General features: G+C 41.5%; 1 long non-coding RNA gene across 8 annotated transcripts in view; it reads left to right on the forward strand.

The window, feature by feature from the left end:
* The window catches only part of LOC111755642 (uncharacterized), a 148,523-nt gene that overhangs the window by 13,757 nt on the left and 111,735 nt on the right, over positions 1 to 23,031 (forward strand). For 3 of the 8 annotated variants that reach the window (XR_010045207.1, XR_010045201.1, XR_010045205.1), the window contains exon 3: positions 4,766 to 4,881. The exons of 4 other annotated variants lie outside the window; for them this stretch is intronic. This is a non-coding gene — a long non-coding RNA (uncharacterized LOC111755642). Of the gene's footprint in view, positions 1 to 4,762; positions 4,882 to 23,031 lie in introns of all 8 variants that reach the window. One more of the 8 variants, XR_010045202.1, reaches the window with a different exon arrangement.

Consider the following 23,031-nt stretch of genomic DNA (forward strand, 5'->3'; position numbering starts at 1 on the left):
ATCTGTCCAATTTCTGTCTCCTTACCATTGGGTATTCTTTATATGTAAATAAGATAAGGTAATCCCATAGCCTTATTCTGTCTTCATCATTTTCATTCATCAAGGATTATTCCTATGCAGATTTTTGGACATTTATTGTAGCACTGCTTGAGTGATTTAAAAAATCTGCAGATGAATTAGCACTTTCATATTGGAACAAGCCTGCTAATCTATGGATGAAAGAAAAAATGCTTGCTGTTTATAAAAGGGATTAATGGGGTGGGGGCCAGGGTAATTTCAAGTTATTTAAAAATGAACTAGCAATTTTGTCCCTAGTGACTTTGTAGTACACTCACCTCTGATAGTGACTTGAATTTGGTATGTAAAAAGCGGTTAATGATATTTCATTGCTGCTAAAAATGGCAATCCCTCTGTGTCCTGTGTTTTTCTTTAAGCTTTCAGTGTACAAGTGGATATGTGGATACAAAACCTTAATGTAACAGATAAAAAGGTGGTATCTAAAACAAGTAAATTGGATATAAAATTCTGCTATTAAGGAGTTGATCTTAAGCATATGGTTAAACATCTATATATACAAGCTATTAAAAATTAATTTTGTTATTAAAAATAAGTTAGAATTTGGCTGTCCCTGGGTAAATATGGCTTTAGGGCTGTGGGACTGTATGAGATGCCCTGAAGGCTAGAGCCTGGAGAGGGGAGAGGGGAGAGGGGAAAAAGAGAGCAATAGTTCAAGTGTAAAAAGGAGATCATTGTCTCTGCTCCTGTCAGGATCTTGTTTGTGGAGATCTGTTAAGGGCTGTTGGATTTCATATCTAGGGTGATACAGTTTGGAAGGGCGATGGATAAGGTTGCAGCAGTGTGAAGGAGTTTTTGGGCTTCCCCTGATGGCCTTTCATGGCAATCTGAGTCATGGAGTCGTACTGGTCATCCTTAGCTCCCATCCTGTTTAGATGAGACAGTTTTATTCTTTCTTGGGACTTAAGAGGCAAATGCACTTTTGCCTGGGTGGCCCTCAGATTTCTGCTGGGGGAATTGGGCCCAGAGCAAGCAACTCCATGTGTACAATGGCTGGCAGAAGGGAACTCATGGATTTGTTCTTTACTGCTGCCGTGGTAATAGCTGGCTCTGTCACTCTTAATGTTATTTTGGAGATGGGTGATGCAGGTATATTTTAAAGACAGGGCATAATTAGGCAATTTTTAGAAACCCATTCTACATTTTACCTACTTGTGATGACGGTCCTGCAGTTATGATAGGTGGTGGGCGTACTGTAGCCAAGAAAGATATCATGACATCTATAAAAGTGAGTAGCCATGGGGGAGTCATTTGGTCAGTGCTGGAGAACTGTTTATCAAAGTGACGAGCCGAGAGTTTGAGACCAGCATTATTTTTTCTTCTTCTTTATTTCTCCCCTCTCTGATTTGATTGTGGTCCTGCTTGGTCAGTTCCCTGCATCTGCCACTTATTGCCTGTGTGAAAAGGGCAAATTGCCTTATTATTCCAGATTTCATTTCTTTCTTTTTTTTTTTTTAATTTTATTTAAAAGGAAAAAGAGAAAAAACAAAACAAAGCAAAACAGTATAAGGGTACAAGTAATACAGAACTACAAAAAAAAACAGTAAGAAATCCCCATTTAATAGATTACACATTATCATCTTAGAGATAGCTGTTCAAGTCACAGGATTAAAGCATACAAAGTGGACATTCAAACAGTGAGACTGCAAACAGTTGTGTTCAGTGATCCAATCAAAAACATTAATATGGTCATCTATTTAACACACCTAAACACACTTGCAATTGTATCCTTTAGAGCACTTTCTTTTTTTTTATTTAACGAGAGAAGAAAAAAAAAAGGACATAAAAAAAAACCAATGCAGTAAACGGGTACAAATAATACAGTATTTCTAGAAAAAAATATATACAGTATGAAATCACCAGTTAACAGGCTACACATTATCTTCCCAGAAACAGTTGTCCATATCACTAAATTAAAGCATATAAAGTGAACATTCATACAGTGGAATTGGAGACAGTTCTGTTCAATGATCCAACAAGAGCTCAGTTATATGGTTTTCCGTCCTATACTCTCGAACATACCTGCGGTTATATCCCTTAGTCCACCTTACTTTCCTCTCGTTTTACAGTAACAATTAGACTTTTAGGGTTTTATTACTCTCATGGTTCTTACTACTTTTTTGAAGAGAATAAAAAATGTGACTAAGCAAAACAGAGTCAGTTAGAACAGAAGGGTGGGCATAGCACGTGATGCAAAAATAGAATAGCAGGTGATCAAAAGTGGTTACCATTGTGCCTCTTGCTATTTTCAAATTGAGTTGTCTATATCATCAGGTATAATAGAATTGATCAAAACAATATGGAACCAAACCAATAAAATCTACACTGAGGACCTTACAGGACTTCAAAAAAAAAAAAAGGATGATAGTTAATCCATATTGGGCATCATAGTATATCTTACTGCCTTCGAAGTGATTGCCTATACCCTCAAACTTGACACTATCAAACAAAATAGAATATAAATCAGACAGAACAAGATGGGGAGAGCAATACTGGGGTTCAAGTCAGGTTAATAGGACAACAAAAAAGTTACTATAATATGTCCCGTTACTCTTTAATTTAGTTTTCCCTTAATTAAAAAAGTGAGAGAAAATAGATTAATTTAAAAATAGGGGGAAGATTGAGATAAGAGAGGATATTGTAATAGAACAATGCAGGGCAGAACCGAGCAATTCAAGCATCACTGTGTTTCACCACCAGATAATCTAACATGATAGTAGTCACCACAGTGCCTCTTTCCTTAAATTATTTGAGTGTAACTTCGCATGCTATAATATCAAGCTTATCTAGACAGTGTGAAGCCTTTCAAGAGAATGCAATAATTACAGGATATTTAGAACCTGCTAATAGAAAACAAACAATGTTTTCTATATTATCTCTTTGCCTATAAAGAGTTTTGTTTATACTATAGCTTATAGTGAAATATAGTAAGATACAACATGTTAAACCCAGTGGAAACAGATGTACTACAGCTTGATGGGACTTTAAAACAAGACGATATTAAATCAACACTAGCTTTTATGTTGTGTTGCTTTCTTCAAAATAGCTATTCGTGCTATCATAGATACTAAAATCAAACAACCCAGGTTAAAACCATTGCGGTTAATGAGTGAAAACATTATATGGGGGCTGGGGTTTTAGCCCAGCGGCGTAAGTGCCTGCCTTGCAAGCAGGCAGTCACGACTTTGATCCCCGGTACCGATAAAAAGGAAAAAGACACACACACACACACACACACACACACACAAAAATTAGAATATCTACAATAACAACATATACCAAAAAAAAAAAAAAAAAAATCTCTTGTGGCTGGGGATTTAGCTCAGCGTCATAAGCACCTGCCTTGCAAGCAGGCAGTCGTGAGTTCGATTCCCGGTACCGATAAAAAGGAAAAAGACAAAAAAAAGAAAGAAAGCATCATAATGGCTTCAAACCAATATGATTGGGAATCATGATTACCACGTACTTCTATGTATTCTTATCATTTCTTACACTAGGGAAACTATTCAGTATTTATACATGTGAGTTTGATTTATTTCACTTATGAGTATGGTCTCAAGCTGCATCCTTTTATTTATAAATGTCTCAATGCGGTCACTTTTTATAGCTGAGTAGTACTCCATTGTATAAAAATACCACAACTTTTTTATCCATTCTTCAATCGATGGACACTTAGGTTGTTTCCAAGATCTGGCTATTACAAATTGTACTGCTATAAACATGGGTGCACATATATCACTGTGGTATGATGCTTTCAGTTCTTCTGGGAACTTTACCTACAAATAGCAATGGAAAACAGTATCTGCCTTCTGGGGCTGTTGTGATGATATCAAATGTAAACTTTGATCTCTGGAAAGAATAGGTGATCATAAATGTTAGTTTCTTTGTTCCTTTTTAGAGATAAGAAAACTGATGAGACCATCCTGACATTGATTTATTTGTGGTCTTCAAATACTTCAAAGGGAGCCACATATCACAGAAGAAAGGCATATTATTTGGTGCTTCAGAGAACAGAAAGAGAGCTATCAGATAAAAATGGGAGACAGATTTCAGTTCAACATCAGGAGGAATTCTGTAATAATTAGAACTCTGTTATTATGTAGTGGTGCTTGTGAAGTTATCAGAAATTTATCTTGGAAGTATTTGATTAGAACAGGATTTCTCAACAGTGTTGCCACTGATATTTGGGGAAGAGATAATTCTTTGTTGTCAGGAGCTGTGCTGTACACTGAAGGATGTTTACCAGTACCCTGGGCCTTTACTCATTAGATGCCAGTAGCAATTTTCCCTACCCTGCCTTCAGTGTGACAACTGAAAATCTCTCTAGATAATGGTCACATGTTACCTCAAGTGCAAAATTGCTTCTGGTTGAGAACCACTGAATTTGAGGGTAAATGACAGCAAAGTGGACTCCATCCTCCTCCGATTGACTATCCTGTTTGTATTGGGTTCTTACAAATTTAGTTCTAGGAGGAACATGAGTTGTGGACTTGGTTTTCTGGTGGGATAGTTGATCCCTAATACCTAGGATTAAAGGCCCAATACATATAAAATGAGAGGGTTTAGTTTGGGCCCAAGAGCAATAGAGGACCCTGCTTAGAAGGCCTGGGGCTATCTAATAGTTTGTTGTTCACTGTGGTTTTGCAAGTCATGTTGGCAGCCTCTTATTGGTCTCTCCTGGCCCCAGCAGTTGAGATGGCCACATCCTCAGGAAGATTTGGTGCATATGCCTTCGTCCCAGTGGCTGTGGGCTTCACATTCGGGGCTGCTTTTGTCTACCTGGCTGACCTCCTGATGCCTCACCTGGTGAGTACCATTTTCCTTTAGGCTGTGGTCTTGGAGACACCCAGCTCTGTGCAGTGGATTTATTTCTGTCTACCTTGATGGAGTCATTATGTCTTTGTTAAGGAGCTGTGGAATCTAAACAGATAAAGGCATTAGAGGAAATGAATGGTGATGTCTTCCAACTCTTAGGGTACTGTAACTAAGCATCCATTGATTACATTTTGGCAAGTTCAGACTTTGAAAATCAGATGTCATTAAAAATACAGTGAGGGCTGATGTTGTGTTGTGTGCCTGTATATATACGAACAGACCTGGAACTGGGCAGAGGAAGTGACTTTGATCATGGTCTTTGCTGCGCTTATGAGCAGGGAGTTAACAACACACCCAGCTATAACCTAAGACTGCTGGTCGCACATCCCATCAACCTGGGTTTAAGGAAGGTGAGGTGGGCAGGCTGGCTGAACTGGCTCTGGGTTTAAGCTCATCTCTGCCATTGCTGTGATTTAAGTGTTATTCTACCGATGGACTGTAAAAATACATAAATAAAAATTTAAAAAGCACCAAAATTGGGGGTGATTGAGACATTTTAGGCCTCTTTGCTGAAATCATGCCAATGGGTTGAGTTTGGGAATGAGTTGTATACTTGTGCATGTAACAGCCTGTTATGGCTGAGTAGAGACAGCTAGGACCACCTATCACTCGCTACATAAACTGTTATCAGCTGTTTTTGGTGATACCAGTAACAGTATGGGGTGGGCATATGCAGCCTTACCAGATAATGAAACCCAGTTAATCCTAAGCAGGGGCAAACTGGTGCCTGGACTCCCTGCTCACCAGAAGGGGAGAGATCCAGGAAGAACCACATGGGAAGAATGAGGTCAAAGGTACTTCTTCTGTTGGATCATGCCAAGGTTAGGGGTCAACAAATGTGTACCCCAGGAGGTAGGCTCCTGTTCTCTTTCCTGACCACCTGACTTCTTTTTGCCTTAAATTCTCAGTTGGAGAAAGAGAAAGAACTAATGAAAAACTGTTACTCCGAGGACAGAAGGACTCTGTCTATGGACCAGACAGTTGATGTGATGGTTGGAAGGACAGCTGTGATGCTGTCCTAAGGAAACACCATCTGCTACTTTCTTCATGAAGAGCTTGAGTGACAGCATCTGTTTCTGCCTTCTGGACATTTGCTGTTGAGAATATTTGTGTGGTGGTGGCTTTCACAAGGCCTTGCTGAACAGTGCTCTTAAATCCACCTTCATTGTATATGAGCTCACTGTTACAGTATATTTTACTTGTCCAGGCAGGAAGATCTTGTGGCCAGGAGTCTGAAGCTGTGAATAGTGGACAGGAATCTGGACACAGCCACTGCCATGTCATCTTCTGCCCTCACACTCAGACCCACCTTTGCAGTCACGATGTGTCATTACGGCTGGGGGTGGGGATGCAGGATGGTGTCAGGTGTATTTGATCAGCTGAGTGAGCAAAGGGGCTTTCTCTGGGTAGTGCAAACAGTCATGAACAGATTTGCACTATCGATAGTAATTTTGGTTTCTGCTTGAGCTAATGCATGCTTCCAATATGGAGAAGCTCCCAGGAGTGGATTCTGGATAGATTATATAGAAACTGAAGCACGGTTTGGGAGTAGGGGCTTGAACATCAGGGCGTTGAGGAGCAAGGGCTCAGAAAGGGACATAAAGACCAGTAGAGCCAAGCTCACTGGTTGGCAGAAAAATTGGCCTGACAGCAAACATCTGTTTCAGGACACTTGAAATCAGTTCACACTGTTAATGGAAGAAGAGGAATCTATCTAGAGGTTCTTACGAATAGCGGGGCCTGATTTTTAATTGCTACAGTCACTGAATACAAATGTGTCGAGGGAGTCATGCTGGCAACAGCCTGTTGACCTCCACTCTGAGGCCAGCTCAAGGTTTCCTGGGTGCCACTATTAATTTGCTTGCGAAGCCCAAAAAGGGCAGCAGTTTGTGTGTAATCAAGGTGCTTTGAAGAGATGACAGAGAACTTTTCCTCCCTGCTGCATGCTATTAGGGCGAATGATATGATTTGATCATTACCTACTATACACATGTGTCAGAATATTTCAACGTACCCCATAAACAATGTGCAATTATTCTGTGTTAATCAACAACAGAATAAAACTAGCTAAATGTGTTATGTCTATATGGTGGTAGACCTTGGAAACAGTGTCAGAGACAATCGGAGAGGGAGCCTGGAAAGCAGTGGGAGGAGGAAAAGTGATGGCTCTCGGGGCCCAGGCCTACAGGGGCAGCACAGCAGCAGGACAGCTCTGGTCTGCCCACCCACCATAAGCAGGCGACCCACACCTGCGTCCTGAGCCAAGAGAGCACACAGGCAGTTTGGGTGTACTCACACTGCCCTACACTGAGCTGAGTCTGCAGGACGTCTGGGCTGGGCAGATGGTGGAAAAGGAGCTGGAGAACACGGTCTCCTCCCGTGTCTGTGACTGGACAGCAGGATACTGAGGACCTGGGCTACACCAGCTAGGGGGACCCCAGCACAGCAAGGATGTGGCCCAGGAAGCCACCTTGTGCGCTTGCAGCCCTGAGAGTCCTAGCCTATGCCCAGAGTCAAGAGGGTGGCAGGCAGGAACCATGGGGACTCTTGAAAAGGACCCCAGCCCAAAGAGCACACAGCCCACATGTTTCTCAGCGCATGCATGGCCAAACAGACTATGCCATCTTCAGAGAGAATGTGGTATCTGTCCCGAATCCATCTCTCTGAAGGCTTTCACCTGCAGGAAACTGAGACTGCATTATTTCTCACAGGACATCTTCTTCACTTTGTTTTTTTTTTTTTTTTTTTTTTTAATAACACCAGTTCTGGGAATTGAATCCAGAGCTTCAGGGATGCTAGGGAAATGTTCTGCTGCTGAGCCACTTCCCCAGCCCACCGCTTTCTTATTTCACTGTGCACAAAGTGCTCATTGTTATTATTGATGATTTTAATTGCAGACAGTAAGTGAATAAAATAGACATTTATAAAATTTTAATTGATAATTCCTACTGAAGTGCATGCAATAACATTGAAATATTGTTTGAAAATCAAACCAGATAAAAAGAATCAAGTAAGGACATTTAATACAAATTTCATTAGAATCTTGATAAGAAAGTAGGTAGAATTGTTAGCGAATGAGGGCTTTCCTGAATTTTTAAAATTTGCAAAGTTGAGACTTTGACCTTTGGGTGGCTTTCTAAGAATCATGTGTTTATTAGAAAAGATGGAAAATACGTGTTAATCGAACAGTTGTGCTGGTTACTGCTGTACTAGCCAGGGTTGTCAAAATTTTGTTGTTGCTGTTCTTGTTCCATAGAAGAAATGCACATCTCAGGGGGTGTAGAAAATGAAACATAACACTTGCTACAAATAAAATGAAATAAAATAAAGTAGAATAAAGCTGTTTGGTTGAATCAGAAAGAAAACACCAATCAGAGAGCTTATTCTCTCTTACACACAAATGTGTTCACACACAAACAGAAGATAATTGTGGAAAACATCATCTACTTTCTTTTTTCTTGAGGTCAAACCTGCCTTACCCATCTTCTTGTTAGAATTGATTGCATCGGTCACAAGTTGTGAACTAATACAGCACTAATGGCAAGTGACCATCACGTGGTATTTTGTGCACACCAGGATACAGGAAAGAAGTATGTGGGCAAAGGGTCTATCTGGAATGCCCATTGGCATCTACTTGCCTCTGATTATAATTAGACAAAGTATTTTAAGAGAGCTGTTCACATTCAAGTTATGTTGAAATAAATTACTTGCTGCAAGTGTAGTGGTGCATGTCTGTAATGCCAGCAATCTGGGAGGCTGAGGCAGGATGATAGTGTTTAGAGGCCAGCCTTGTCAATTTAGCATTTTGTAAGATTTTTCTCAAAATAAAAGAGGCAGGGAGTTGGACATGTAGTCCAGTGTGGGCCCTGAGTTCAGTCCCCAGTACTACAAGAAAACAAGCAAACAAAACAAAACAACCAGTATAGAATCTGATAAGGTTTGATATATGTATAGTCTAATAATGACTACAAATGTTTTATCCCAGTTAGTGCATTGTCCTTTCATTCTCCAAATAAAATCTTTCAAGGACTGGCTCCTAATTTCGATGAAACAATTTCTCCTTTTTTATTCTATTACGAATCTTGTTTATGATGTGGTCCATAGGAAATCTCTACCTAACCCATGAACCAAAGATTTAGCCCTATAGAAAGTTATTGATTTATATTTTACATTTTGATCTTTGATCTGTTTTGAGTTAATGCTTATATTGTAAGAGGTAGAGTTGGGGTTAGGCCTGTGGGATGCTTTATTCTTCCCAGTACCTTTTTGGTCCAGACTGAAGCCAGTACTCGCGGTAATGGCTTGGTCTCTTGTCACTTAGACCAAACTAAAGTCAACCAGCTGTTGCCTTCGGGCCAGGTCCCATGCCTGAGGCTACCAGAATCCCTATGTTCTTAGCTAATAGGGGTCTTAGGCAGTTCCCACAGTGGGCATCATGGTCAGAACTGCTGGGCTGGGTTCCAGCTGATGACCCCTGACTGCAAAGCACCCTGGGGACTTCTGTAAGCTCTTCACCCTTGGGGGATGCTGGTCATGAGGGTACTTAGTGGGACGAGCACAGGTTCCTCTGTCTGACAGGATCCAGGTTAGCACTGAGAATGTGGACCTGGCTTCCATGTGCTGGGCAGAGTTAGACTTGGCCAGGGAGCTAGGGGTGGGTGTGACCAGATTGGGCAGCTGGGCCCTAAGATCTGGACATACATGGACAGAAGTGCAAGTGTCTTAGTCATTTTGGTGTCACTGGAACAAAGTGTACAACACCTGCAACTTACAGGAGAAGAGATTTATCTTTGCTCACTTCTCAGAAAGAGTAAAATTGACCAATAAATACATTAAAAAGTGTTCAGCAGGGGCTGGGAATATAGCTCAGTGGCACAAGTGCTTGCCTGGCAAGTGCAAGATCATGAGTTTGATCCTTGGTACCAAAAAAAGAAAAAAGAAAAAAAATTTCAACATTTTTGGCCATTAAAGAAATGGAAATTAAAACAACACTGACTAGCTGGGCATGGTGGCACATGCCTGTAACTCTAGCAGTTGGAGGCTGAGGCAGGAGGATTGCTGTGAGTTTAAGGCCAACCTGGGCTACAGAGTGAGTTAGTTGATGGCCAGCCTGAACTGCATAGTGAGACCTCTTCTCAAAAAGTCCAAAACAAAACAAAAAAAACCCACCCCAAAACAACAACAAAAGAAACAAAACATGGGTGGGAGGGGACTTTCAGCTCAGTCCATAAGCGCCTACCTGCAAAGTATTAGGTCATGAGTTCAATCCCTGTTATCTACAACAAACAGACAAAGAAAGGAACAAACAAAACTCACTGAGATTCCATTTTACTCCAGAAAGAATGGCTACCATGAAGAGATCAAACACAGTAAAACCTTGGTTCATGGGCATAATTTGTTCTGGAAACATGCTTATAGTTCAGAGCCTTTGTATATCAAAGCAAATTTTCCCAAAGGAAAGAATTGACATTCAGATGTTTCATCTCACAACCCAAAAATATTAATGTAAAATGATTATAATACTGCAAAATGATACAGAATCCTAAAGAAAATACCAACTACTAAGGAAAAGTCTGTGGTTACCTTTGAAAACCTTTGTGGGTGGTGTGAGGGAGATGAGAGAGGAGGATTATTGGGTAGGATGACCTTCATTATTGCTTTTCGAATCACTGCTGTTGGCTCAATGTAAGCTTTTCTTTATGTGCAGCTTTAAGAGGGACTCTGGTCAAATACATTTGCTTTTGCTCCTTTTGAGGAATTATGGAAACGTGATATTGCATTGTCATTAAACAGATTCATCACCTGGGCTGCTACAGCCTTATGAGTGTGGTGCTTTTCCAAAAAGTTGGCTCTGTTGCCCACATTTTACACATCTCCCTAATTTCACTTGAAGAGAGGGATTCCTCCATCTTTTTCTCTTCCTTTGCAGACAAAGTCTCTTCATAACCTCATGCTATTGAGAGATGACACACAACCAGCAAAGAGAGATGGAGAAAAGAGTGGAGAGGGAGAGAGATAAAAGGAGGAGGGGGAAGAGGAAGAAGAGGAAGAATAAGACGGGGAGGGGAAGGAGGAAAGGGAAGAAGAGAACCACTGGCGCAGTTGTGATCTTGTGACATTTGGTGTCATGTGTGATGTCACTCACTTATCAAGTTCAAATTTATTGGAAATATTGGTTCATCTTGTCAGAACAAGTTACTTGAAATCCAAGGTTTTACTTTAGTAAGAAAAGTAGTGGGGGGAAGGAACCATCCACATTGTTGGTGGGGATATAAATTAGTTCCGTTATGGAAATCAGTATGGAGACTTCAAAAAACTGAAACTAGAAATTCCATTTGACTCAGTTATTACCCTTCTAGTTAGTTTTCCAAAAAGAGTTAAGGACATCGTATTAGAGTGACATATGCATACCAATGTTTGCAGCAGCACAATTCAAAATAATTAAATCTTGGAAGCAGCCATTGTGTCCATCACCAGATTAGTGGATCAGAAAAGGTGGCACTTACACACAGTGGAGTTCTACTCTACCTTCCAGAAGAACTTGAGTCATTTGTAGGAAAATAAATGCGCCCAAGACCTTAATGTTAAGTGAAGTGAATTAGACACAGAAGCTTAAATATCTCTCCGTTTCTTTTATATGAAAAGCTCAAATGTTAAATAAAGAGCAGAAGAAAAGACGGAATAGGAGGGAGGGAGATATAAATTTTTCTCAAATGGGAAGGGGGAGAAGAAATGCAAGGAAGGATGAGAATAGGGAGAGAGAGGTGATACAGGGGAATTTAGGTGTGTTATGTAAATGTACCAACTTCACATAAGGAATGTAAACATTATGTGATACAAACATGTGATAATAAAAAATAAAATTTCCAGCAGTCTGTGAGGCTGAGGCAGAAGAATTACAAGTTTGAGTCTGGACATAGAACTTATTAAGACCTTATTTTAGGATAAAATATACAAAGGGGCTGGGATTATAGCTCAGTGGTCCCCCCCACCCCAGTTTAAAACAAGTCTCCTTCTCCATTCTCTCCCTAAACCAACCAACCAAGCAGTCATGTCAGAGAAGTGAGTATTTTTCCAGCCTTTTTGTTTTTTTTTCCCTCCCCCTGGGAAAAGGTTGTGCCTTTTAAATGTTAAAGTGCAAATACTTGTGCTATTTGCTTGTGTTCTTCCAGGGGCCTTTGAATCAGCTTTCCAATTCCTGGAACTGGGCTCCACTGGTCTCCCTTCTCTGCAGCTGTGTGTCCGGTTGGAAGCAGCCTGCGGCTCTCCTTTTGTGTTTCACTTAAAGTCGTTTTTCAGGGCTGTCATTTCAAGACCCGCACAGCATTTTCTCCTTTTGGTGTCATTTCGCGCAGCAGTTGCCCATCTCTGAGTAATTAGATTGCTGCTCTGAGCTTTCACATATGCATGCATGTACATCTAGAAATGTAATTTTGTTTTACGTTTTCTGAAAAACATGCTAACACACTGTCTGTGTTGGTGCTACTGGCTTCTTGCCTGGTTGGCAGTCTCTGTGCTTCATTCCTCCCTCCCCTTTTCCGGTTTCTGACACCTCAAGTTGGAGGCTGCCCTGAGAGACAGCGGGGAAAGGGAAGGCAGCTTGAGCTGGTGACTGTCTGAGGCCCTGGCTGTCTGGGTGGATTTGGCACGCAGTCCTGCCTGGGCAGGGAGGGTTCCTAGGCGGCTACCACCTCAGCTCCCTGCTTCACTTATCCGAGTCCTCATGTTCAGCGTCTATTAGTTTTCATTGTGATGGCAAGGAATATGCCTCTAGCAAAATCTCGAATGAACAATATGTGCACAGAGTTTTAATAACTTCTACTGGCATCAGTATTTGACTGGCTGATGCTTCTTTGAGCAGCCACATGCAGAAACTGCCAGGAAGTGACAGATGTTGCAAGAGACAATTTATTTTTCCTTCTGAGGTGTGTTTGCATCTCTTTCTTTTATAGAGCTTTCTCTCTCTCTTAACAAGGGGAGGACTGAGGAGAAGGTTTCCAGAAGGGAGAGGAGAGGTGGGAATGGCAAGCACATCCTGCAGAAACAAAAGGAATTGTATTGCATCCATAAGAGCCTGTAAAATAAGCTTGGTGTTGTCAGATAAACCTGACTAGTGTTACAGTGGAAGTGAACGTTGTCCCTCTGTGTCAGCATTAGCATTTTGCATTACATTCCTCTTAGTTTACTGGAACTTGAAATAAGCAATCCTGCTTCACACTGGACAGTGCATCTGGCCTTGCTTCATTGTTGATATTGGGGGTGGCCCAGAAAGAGGCCCTGTAGCAATAGTGGGATCTTTTAGGTGGGGACATGGTTATGCAATTAAAGAGGATGGCATGTGGATGGGTGGGTTGGGGCCAAAGAAGTTTAGTTTTGCAATTGGACCTTTTCCTTAACTCTACACATCTGCATTAGTTTGCTCAGGATTTCCTAGCAAAATACTATGAACAGCCAAGTTTAAACCATAGGCATTTCTTTCTTACAGTTCTGGAGGCTCTGAAGTCCAAAATCAAGTGTAAGTAGGGCTAGTTTCTTCTGAGCCTCTCTCCTCAGCTGGCAGATGGCCACCTTTTTCCTGAGTCTTCATGTAGTCTGTCCCTGTGTGCAGAGCCCTGGTGTCTCCGTGTGTCCAGTTTTCCTTCTTACAAGGACACAGTCAGATTGGACCACATTACACGCCTCAGTGGCACCATTTTAACTTAATCATCTCTTCAAAGGTTCCTTCTCCAAACAGTTACAGTCTGAGGGACTGTCCACTGGAGCTTCCACACAGAATTTCTGGGGACATAGTTCATTTCAGGACAACACCTTTGGACACTTATGGTATTAAGATGGAGAGATGAATGAATGAGATGGAAGGAGCTCTTGTGGATGTCACTGGAGGCTGGTAGTTTAGGGCATCACAAACAAGAGCCAGGTGTCCACAGCACTTACCCTGGCACCAGAAGGGCAGCATGCCTGGGTACAAGCTCAGGAATAAGGCCTGTAATGAATAACACATAGTGACAGCTAACAAATTCTGAGCAGAGACTGCTTGTGAAGCCACGACTGATGAGTCTGCAGGGTCAAAGTATAGTTTAAAACTTTATGCAATGAAACTGAGGGTTCTTGACACACTGAAGCTGCATGCCCTTCTCAGGGTGACACTTGGGAGGAACTGGTATCCAGGCCCTCGTGGGTAGCAGATATCTGTTCACAGGTGCAAGTGGATGCCATTGTTTTGGGTCCACTTAGCATGCACAAGGACCAAAAAGGAGTTGAGACAGTTTTCTCATTATGGTGCTTGCTACTGGTGTAGAAATGCTGGCCAGAGACTCTCATTCTTCTCCACATGCTCTGTAGTCCAGGCCAGGCAGTGGATACTGCTAGATACATTTGCATGCTTGTGTACTAGCTGTGCACACAGCCCTGAATCACTGAAGCTGTGGGAAAAAGATCTGTAGTTTTACAATTAGTGGCCCAGAGCATTTTGAAAGTACCTGCTGTGTGGCTTTTGATCAGAGTTCAGAAACCCATCTCTGGGAGTGATTATTCATAGAGAACTTTCAGTGGCACATTGGGGGCTGACATGTATGTCCTTGTCATCATGTATGTCCATGCCAGAGCCCTTCCCTTGTATGGGGAGTCTTAGAGACGCAGCCTGACTTGTCCCTCTGTGGCAGCTTCCTTCCTTTCCTTCCCTGTTGCTCTCTCTTTCTCTTCCTGATGGGCCAATGCTCATTGTGTCCACTGGCCTACACATATTGACCAAAAACCTGAACTTGTTGCTAGCTGTGAAAGCTAGCAAAGGCCATTCAGTGGGTCCAAGCATGCTCCAATTGCATGAAGAGAAGCAGAAGTTTCTCCCAGGCCTGGTCCCCAGTGGAGGCTGTATATTTCTCTGGATGTAAACTGGGGAAAAAAAGGAGGAGATTGGCTACCTCTGGGGAAGTCCAAAGTGAGGAAGCCCTGCATGGTGGGTTTGGGACAAGCATCCCTTTATGGCCCCTTCAGGTCCATCATCGTTGAGCAAGCAGTATGATTTCTGTGAGCAAGGGGCCTACTTGTAGTGATAGCTAGAGTGAGCTACTTCAAGTTTATTTTATTTTTAATGTCACAGAGGCTTCTGTTTGCACAATTTTATTTCTACACTGTCGCTGAGCCTTTGGGAAGATGGTTTCACACAGTTCTGTGATTGTCCTTACCCTGTCAGCTTCCTGAGTGGTGGTAAGCACTGCAGACAGTCTTCACTAGCAGGCTGAAGTCCCCTGTTGGTACAGGAGGCCTGCTGGAGAAGGACAGGGTGAGCAGCCCACCTCAGGGCAGTCTTTGACCTCAAGTTGCATAACGTGTAGTTTTTCAGCTGAGACAGTCAATAAGTCCAGATTCCTGGTTCATGACTTTATCAGCAGTAGCTTAGTCTTCCATTTCTATCCTTTGTGGCTCTTGTAAGACATAAAAATAAGGTATATTTCCCCATAAAATGGCTATGGAAGGTGGCACACATACACATTGATATCCTTGCGTCATGCTTGTGCACAGAAATACACACAAACATGAATGCATGTATACACAGATGTACACACCATTTTTCAGGCTGGTGCCCATCATGTCAAACTCCATAGATCTGCAGCCTTCTTGCTGCTGCAGAGGACAGCAGTGTTCACATAATGTAGAGGATCATCTGTGGGCAGTCCTGCATCCTCTTGTCAAAAGCTGGCATTTAGCCCTGGGAGTGGTGAATCCCAAGAGCAACTTTGCTCAACCTGGACTTGTTCATGGATAGTGGTGCTTTTGGCTCCAGGGACTGCAGGTTTCTGAACAGCTTTGTGACCAGTTTTCTAAGGACAGTTTGGGTTTCCAGTGTCAACAGTGGCTAGGTAGTGTCAATAAGCTAGAGCAGTTTTCTCAGGCTCTTTTCAGATTTCATTTGTTCTCCTTTAGAAATACTAGTTTACGTAAAAGGTATGGCAGATGCCACTACGTGTGGTCCTAGTGTCTTAGGTTGGACTGGCTTAACAAAACCCATAGTCCGGGTGGCCTAGGCCAGAGGAAATGCAGTATTGAGGTTCTTGGGGAGGCCCCTCCTCCTGGCTATAGGGTGGTGGCTTTCTCAGTGTGTTGTTACAGGTAGGGGAGCTCTACTGTCTTATAAAGGACACTAATCCTATCGTGAGGATCACATCACATTGGAGGTTAGTGTACCAACATATGAAGGTTTTCGGTGTAGAGGTGAATGCGTATTTAATTTTTCACCTTTCCTATAATGGCTTGAGCAATTCTCTTCCCTAAAGGGCTCTGTAAAAGTTCCCCAGGCAGAATCTAAATGGGTACCCTCCAGATGGCAAGAAAGGACTACAGTTCCTCTCCTCCATTCTTAGTGAAATTAAGTTGATAACCATTTTAGTTAAGAAGTCCACTTCATTCTGATACTGATACAGCCAGCTACTGCAGCTTGCCTTGGTTAGTGTTTGCATGGTATATTCTTTTTCCACTCTCATATTTTTAATCTATTTATGTTTTTACACTTACTGTGGTATGTAATTGGGTTTTACTGTTTTATTTAGTCTGAATATCTCAGTCTCGTAACTGGAACATTTAGTCAATTTACACTTAATGCAATTGTTGATATAATTAGGTTCATGCCTATGAACCTAATTGCTTATTGCTTATTGCTTTTCCCATCTGGGCATTGTTTGTTTTGCTTCTGCTGTGCCTCCTTTCCTGTCTTTTTTTGGTTAGTTAAAACAATTTCTAGTGTCCTGTTTTATTTTTTCTCCTGGACTTTAAAATACATTTTTTTGTATTATGTATTAAGTGGTTGCCATAGGTGTTGTAACATTCTTAATTTATCACAATGTATACTGAATTAACACTATCCCACTTTCTATGTAATAGAAGAGCCTTACAGCAGTATAGTTTCATTTATCTCCATTAGGTATGTTTGTTATTTTTTGTTTAGGTTTGTTTTGTTTCTACTATATTATAAAATCTTTAACACATTGCTATTTCACTTTCAATAGTCAATTGTCTTTAAAAGAAGTTTTAAAATTAGAAAAACTCTTTATATTCACCCACATATTTACCGTTTTTAGTGCTTTTCAGTAGCAGATCATATTTGGCCCAGATTTTCATCTGCTATTGTTTTCTTCTGCCCAGAGAACGTCTTTTAACATTTATTATAATTTAGGCATGCTGATGACAGATTCTTTGCTTTTATTTATCAGAATATATTTATATTTTTCCTTTATGATTTGAAGAATATTTTTAGTGCATGTAGAATTCTAAATGAACAGTTTTCACCTTTTGGATTTTAATAATGACATTCCAGTGTTTCTCACTATTGTTCCCTTGATTGTAACGTGGCTTTTATTTTGCTGCTCTAAAGAATTTGTACCCTTTTGACTATGATGTACCTCTATGTGGCTTTCTTTATCTTCCTTGATTATTTTTTCTCCTTGTTGTGAGATCACAGAGTCCTGTTCCTCTTTATGTCTGTTAATTTTTTATTGTATGCCAGGTATGCCATTGGCTTCCATGTTGCTGAGAACCTGTTTTGTTGTCGTTCCTTATAAAGTTTTAAGATTTATCATGGAAGAAGGTTAATCTAGTGCAGCTTAATTCTGTTGAGGGTTAGTTTCAGGTTTTGATGGTTTGATGGAATGAGTAGTCTTTACCTAGGGTTATAGTATGGTTTTCTTGTTTACCTTATTGTTAATTATGCCTCTTAGCTCTGTAGATTTATTTTTTAAAATGAATTTTTAAAACTAAACCCACATTTTAGAAAAAAACTTTCTACCTTATAGTTTCCCTTTCCTCTCTTTCTGTCTTTTTATTGGAACTGGGAATTGAACTCACAACTGTGATGCTTGCAAGGCAGGCACTTATGCCGCTGAGCTAAACCTCCAACCTCCTTTCGTCTCTTTCTGGAACTCCAGTTACAAATGCCTGTCAGATTGATTAATGTTCTCCAGGTCACTGGGACTCTTGTTTATATTTTTCTTTCTGTATTATTATTTGAGTATATCCGTTGATTAGCCTTTATCAACCCACTTGTTTGTAGTGCCAAATCTGTTATTAAGTTCTCTAAACATTTTTCATTTTAGATAATCAAATTTTTATTTTTTAGGTTCTTTTTAAAAAGTAGTTTTGTTTTTCTTGAGAGCTTACTATTTGCCGATTGATTGCAGCCATATTTTCCTTTATACTGTGTGTGTGTGTGTGTGTGTGTGTATGTATGTATGTATATATATATATATATATATATATATATATATAGTTGTAAACTTCCAGTCTGCAAGTTCCATCATCTTTATCAATGCTGGGTCCATTTCTTTTGGCTTTAAAAAAATCCTGCTCATGAAATCTTTTTTTGGCTTTGTATATTCACTTAGTAATTTTAATGTGTATTGAACATTGTCAATGCTGTTTGTTGAAAGACTAGTTTTGTCATCTTAGAGTAATTGAGTTCTTGTGGACTCAGCTTGATTAGGCCTTGCTAGAATGGGTGAAGAGCTAGACTAGCTTTTATTGTAGGGTATCTCTACCAGTGTGGATGATCTTTACCGAATCTTAAATGAATGACTGGAATGAGCAGTGAGATCGCTCCATTATGAATAGTTGGAATTCCACTGTTTCTAGCACCATATATGGCCTGTGGAATCTTCATTCAGATCATAGTTCCCTGGAAATGATTCTTTCCCCAGCATCACAGTATTTCACTTTGCACCCATATGTGTATCTTAGAGTTTAACTAACAACTCAAAGATATCGCTTTGCAAATTTCTGAGACTTCTTCCTCTCTGATACCCACTCCTGTAAATTCTAGTTGTTTCCCTCGTTTCCTGTTTACTGATCTGTTAAAAATTTATGCCACACTTTGGAACGTGCTGTCATGCCAGATTGCCCACATGAGAATAGAGCACACATTGTATTTTTCCTTCTTGGGATTACAGCCCTCCACAGTCTATTTTCCAGTCCTTGAAAATAGTTGCTTCGTTTCTTTTACCCAATTTTAAAGTGGTTTAACTTGTTTACTCCTTCAAGACTAAGATACAGCCACATTCTTTGCAGGTAATCTTGACTTCACTCCCTCTCTGCCCCACCACCATTTTTGTCTCTTCATCCAGATCCTTCCAAATGAAGGTGATTTAACTTGTAAGGTGGTTTTTAAGAAGTTTCCTTGCAGAAGTTTCTATTCTGCGTTTCTCAGTGCAGATATCTGCTTCTAGAATCTTTGCTGTATTCTAGTGCGACACTTTTCTTTTTAAGGCTTTAATTAGCAGGCACTGAAGTGGAGAGCTAGAGTCTCGATCCTGTTGTGTAATGGAGTGTTGCTTCTGATTTCAGGAATTAGAGTAATTGGATGATAGCTGGGACACTGGCTGATGCAGAAAGTGAGCTGCAGACTGACGCTGTTTGGAAGGTGACTGGATCTAGCTTTGGCTCAAGAGTTCTGAAATATTGTCCCAGTTGCCTTGGCTCTTGTCAGCATCAGAGACTGCGTATGTTTAGAAAAGCCTCTCTTTGCAGCAGTGTGGTTATATGGTGCTTGGGAAGTTTTCTGTTCTGAAGCACTTGTGTGCATCGGAATGATGTACTTTATAAAATGCAGGTTTCTGAAGCTCTGCGACCTCCAAAGTCTCATTCGGATTCACTGCTTGCACTGCTGCAACCTTATTCAAGTGGTCCTTTTCTATAAAACTTTGCACTGTTTCTCACATTTTACGCATCTTCCTAATCTCATTTGAAGAGAGTGTTCTTCCATCTTTTTCTTGTCCCCCTTTGCTGAGGACAGGACATTTCTACCATAACCGCTTGCTGGTGAGAGACAGTTACCCCAGTCCTGCAGTGAGCTGGGGGTAGGGGAGAAGAGAGGAGAGGAGAGAGATCTGGAGGGATGGAGATGGAGAAAGAGAGAAGAACTCTTGGCTCATTTGTGATCCTGTGACTTTTTACATCACCTGTTACTCATATTGTAAAACATCACTTGTTTAATCAAGTTCAAATTTCTTAGAAATATTGGCTCATCTTGTGCAGAATGAGTTAACTTGCTATCTGAGGTTTTCGGAATGGTAAGGTAGGTTCAGTTGGGAATACACTAGTTTGGAAACGTGGATTCTGCAGACATTGACTGACAGTCTACACATGTGTTGTGTCTGCACCCATGGTGAGGTGTCTGGGTGAGAGGCTTAAAGGAAGGAGGCTGGGAAGTGGGCAGGGGCCCAGGAAGGAGTGGAAGCTGGAGAACTTTATATGTATTGGTGAGAGCCTCCACAGGAAGGGCAGATTTGACCCGGGAGTACCTGAGTCAGGAAAGTAGCACAAGCTAGCAAAGGTCTTGTGCTGCTGGAGCTTTAGAGACAATGAGAAGGCACAGAAACAGCACCACTGGCAAGGCAGCATGGCCTGCGTGTCTCACCCACGTGGCCACCAGTGTCTAGTGTTTGCTGGTTACACAGCTGATTGGCAGTGGGACAAATCTGACGGGTTGTGCGGACAGATGGAGTGAAGAACAAATGTTCCCAGCAGCCCCAGTGGTGAAGGCCTCTTGTTTCTGCTGATAGGACAGGTCAAGGCTAGCTGGTGGTCTCCTGAGCTTTCCCTCAAAAGGGTGGAGTTGATCAAGGCGCTTTTGGGTTTGCACTGAGGATAGGGGGGTCTCCATAGATGAAGGAAATGAGTTGCAGACTGGTGCAGATAAAGTAAGGAAACTTAACTATGTAGGCACACCTGCATGGCTTGGAATACTGTTTGTGTTTTCTAGGGAGCAGCAGGGGACACTAACAGGATGTGCATTGAGGTTCATGTCAAACTCCCAGTACCAAAAGAAAAACCTCCACTGGGCCTGTCTGTGCTCAAGCCCCTGATGTATAAATCAGGGAGAGAATACCAGCTCTGCCATCTGCCATGAAGCCCTTTCATGCATGCTGATCAACTGCTGAAACAATTGATACTGTCCTTACAAGGCCAGGTGGTGGAGCCCAGCCCGAGGGCCACACCCACCATACCCACTTCCTTACACAATCTGTGGAGTGCTGTTGTTCAGTTTCTTCAGGAAGCTGGCTTCACAATCTCCCACTCCCCCAAGATCCCCAAATCGTCAGATGTTCAGGTCCTTTCTGTGGAATGTCACATTGCTTTGTCTGTAACCAAGCACATCGCTCTGTGGACTTTAAACCGTATCTCCATGATTTACAGTGCCTTATAAAATACACTTGCTGTAAATAGTAGTTATTCTGTATTGTTTAGGGAATAATGGCAAGAAAAAAAGATAATGGTTAGTACAGATGCAGGGTCCCACCACCTAACCATGTGGTATTGTATTATATTTACCTCAGAATAAGACCTAACTAGAAAATAAGCCTTAGCATGGTTTTCAGGATGCTCACAACATAAGCCCTGTCCTGAAAATAAGTCCCAGTTAAGATTGTCTCCCAAATGGATATGTTTAGCTTGTGTATTGTAATACAAAATAGATTGTTATAAAATATTAATATATAATTAAATATAGATATTATTGATATAATACTTTAAGATATAATATAAATTATAATTAAGTGTTTGTAAATTCCCAAGGGGCACCTCTGGATGAGCGGTAAATGCCTGTGTAAACAGGTGAACTTGAGACTTGCTGCTGAGTGACCAGTTGGTGTATGGACACTGTACATAAACAATGTGTGAACTTGGTGATGAACAGTGTATTGTTATGGATGGCTGTGCGTGTGTGTGAAAGAAAGAAATGCTTTCTGAATTTTGCTGCCTGCACTTTTTTGTGGATCTTCATTCTTGATTGTCATTATTTTTGCTGCCACTCTTGTCTCCTAAGTTGTCAATTAACCCTTATTTGACTGGGAACTGTGAGAAGCCCAGCCTGCGAGAGGTTGTGACTTGGGTGAAGCATTCATGGGATAAAATCACTGACAGCTGTGTTGCCGGTGGGCTGTGCGCAGGCTACATGAACGAGAAATGCTCATTTAACTACGGGCAGCTCTATTACTGGACATGAGTGATTTGAGCCAATGATTCTACAGGAAATGGAACGGCACGAAATTCAGGCTGGAACTGGACATTTGGAGTGTTTAAGTGAGAGGAACACCCTGCAACAGTGCACCCTGGGGAACGAGCAAGGGCTGGTGAGATGGCAGGAGGGAATGGCAGGCCACGCCGCATGTTGCTTCACTCATGTGAATTCAGTGTGGTGCTTGGTGAAGCACAAATTTAGGGTTTTTTTTTTTTTGAACTTTCTTGAATTTTATTTTCCCTTGAGTATTTCTGATCTGTGTTCACTTAAACCTGCCATGGATATTGAGGGCCGATGGGTAGTTCTGTTAGAAACTGGAAAATGTTTTATTATGGGGCCCTTTATAGAGACAGTTTGCTAACCCTCGGTACAACCATGTCTCCAGCCAATCCTTCCTCTGTCTCCACTCTGTCCCGCACCTCTGCTCAGACCTCAGTGCTTTTCAGCTGCAGCCCCATCCCTCCAATTTCTTACCCCTGTTCATCTGTCCTCATGGTATGGGGTCTCCTTTTTCTCTTTCCTAGCCTTTGCACCCATGTCCTTTCTGCCCAGAGCGTCACTGTCCCTACAGCATTTTGTCAGACTCCCTGCTGGCCTTTCAGGATTTGGGAATGGTGGCCTTCTGCAGAACCCTGGCTTGCCCCTGGACTCTGTGCATGCTGGTCCTGTTATCCTTGTGCTGTCAGCTCCCAGATGCCCATTGAGCAGGCGACACATGGCCTGAGGCAGGGGTGGGGGTGTGCTCAGGACTGTCCTGGTCTCCATTGTGTCCTATGCACCAAAAAGTGACTGGCACATAGTAGGTCTGCAAGAAACTTGTGATAAATGAATGAATGGGGATATTGAAGAGATCAAATGAGATCATCTTTATGAAAACTCTCCCTTACAGCTTGTAAGTTGGAAGGGCTTTGTAAATAGGAATTAAATTACGGAGGCAGACCCATGTCCTTTGCAACTGACCACTTTTTGGCTCTATAAACATAAAGCACAGATAATTCAACACACAGGAGGAAAAAAAGTAGACCTTTATCTGAATTTTTTAATGTTTTATGATTGTTCATGCCTTATTTACTTTCATA

The sequence above is a fragment of the Cavia porcellus genome, unplaced genomic scaffold, assembly GCF_034190915.1.
Source record: "Cavia porcellus strain 051 isolate PalLab524CR breed Dunkin Hartley unplaced genomic scaffold, mCavPor4.1 scaffold_32, whole genome shotgun sequence".
In the NCBI taxonomy this organism is placed as follows: Eukaryota; Metazoa; Chordata; class Mammalia; order Rodentia; family Caviidae; genus Cavia; species Cavia porcellus.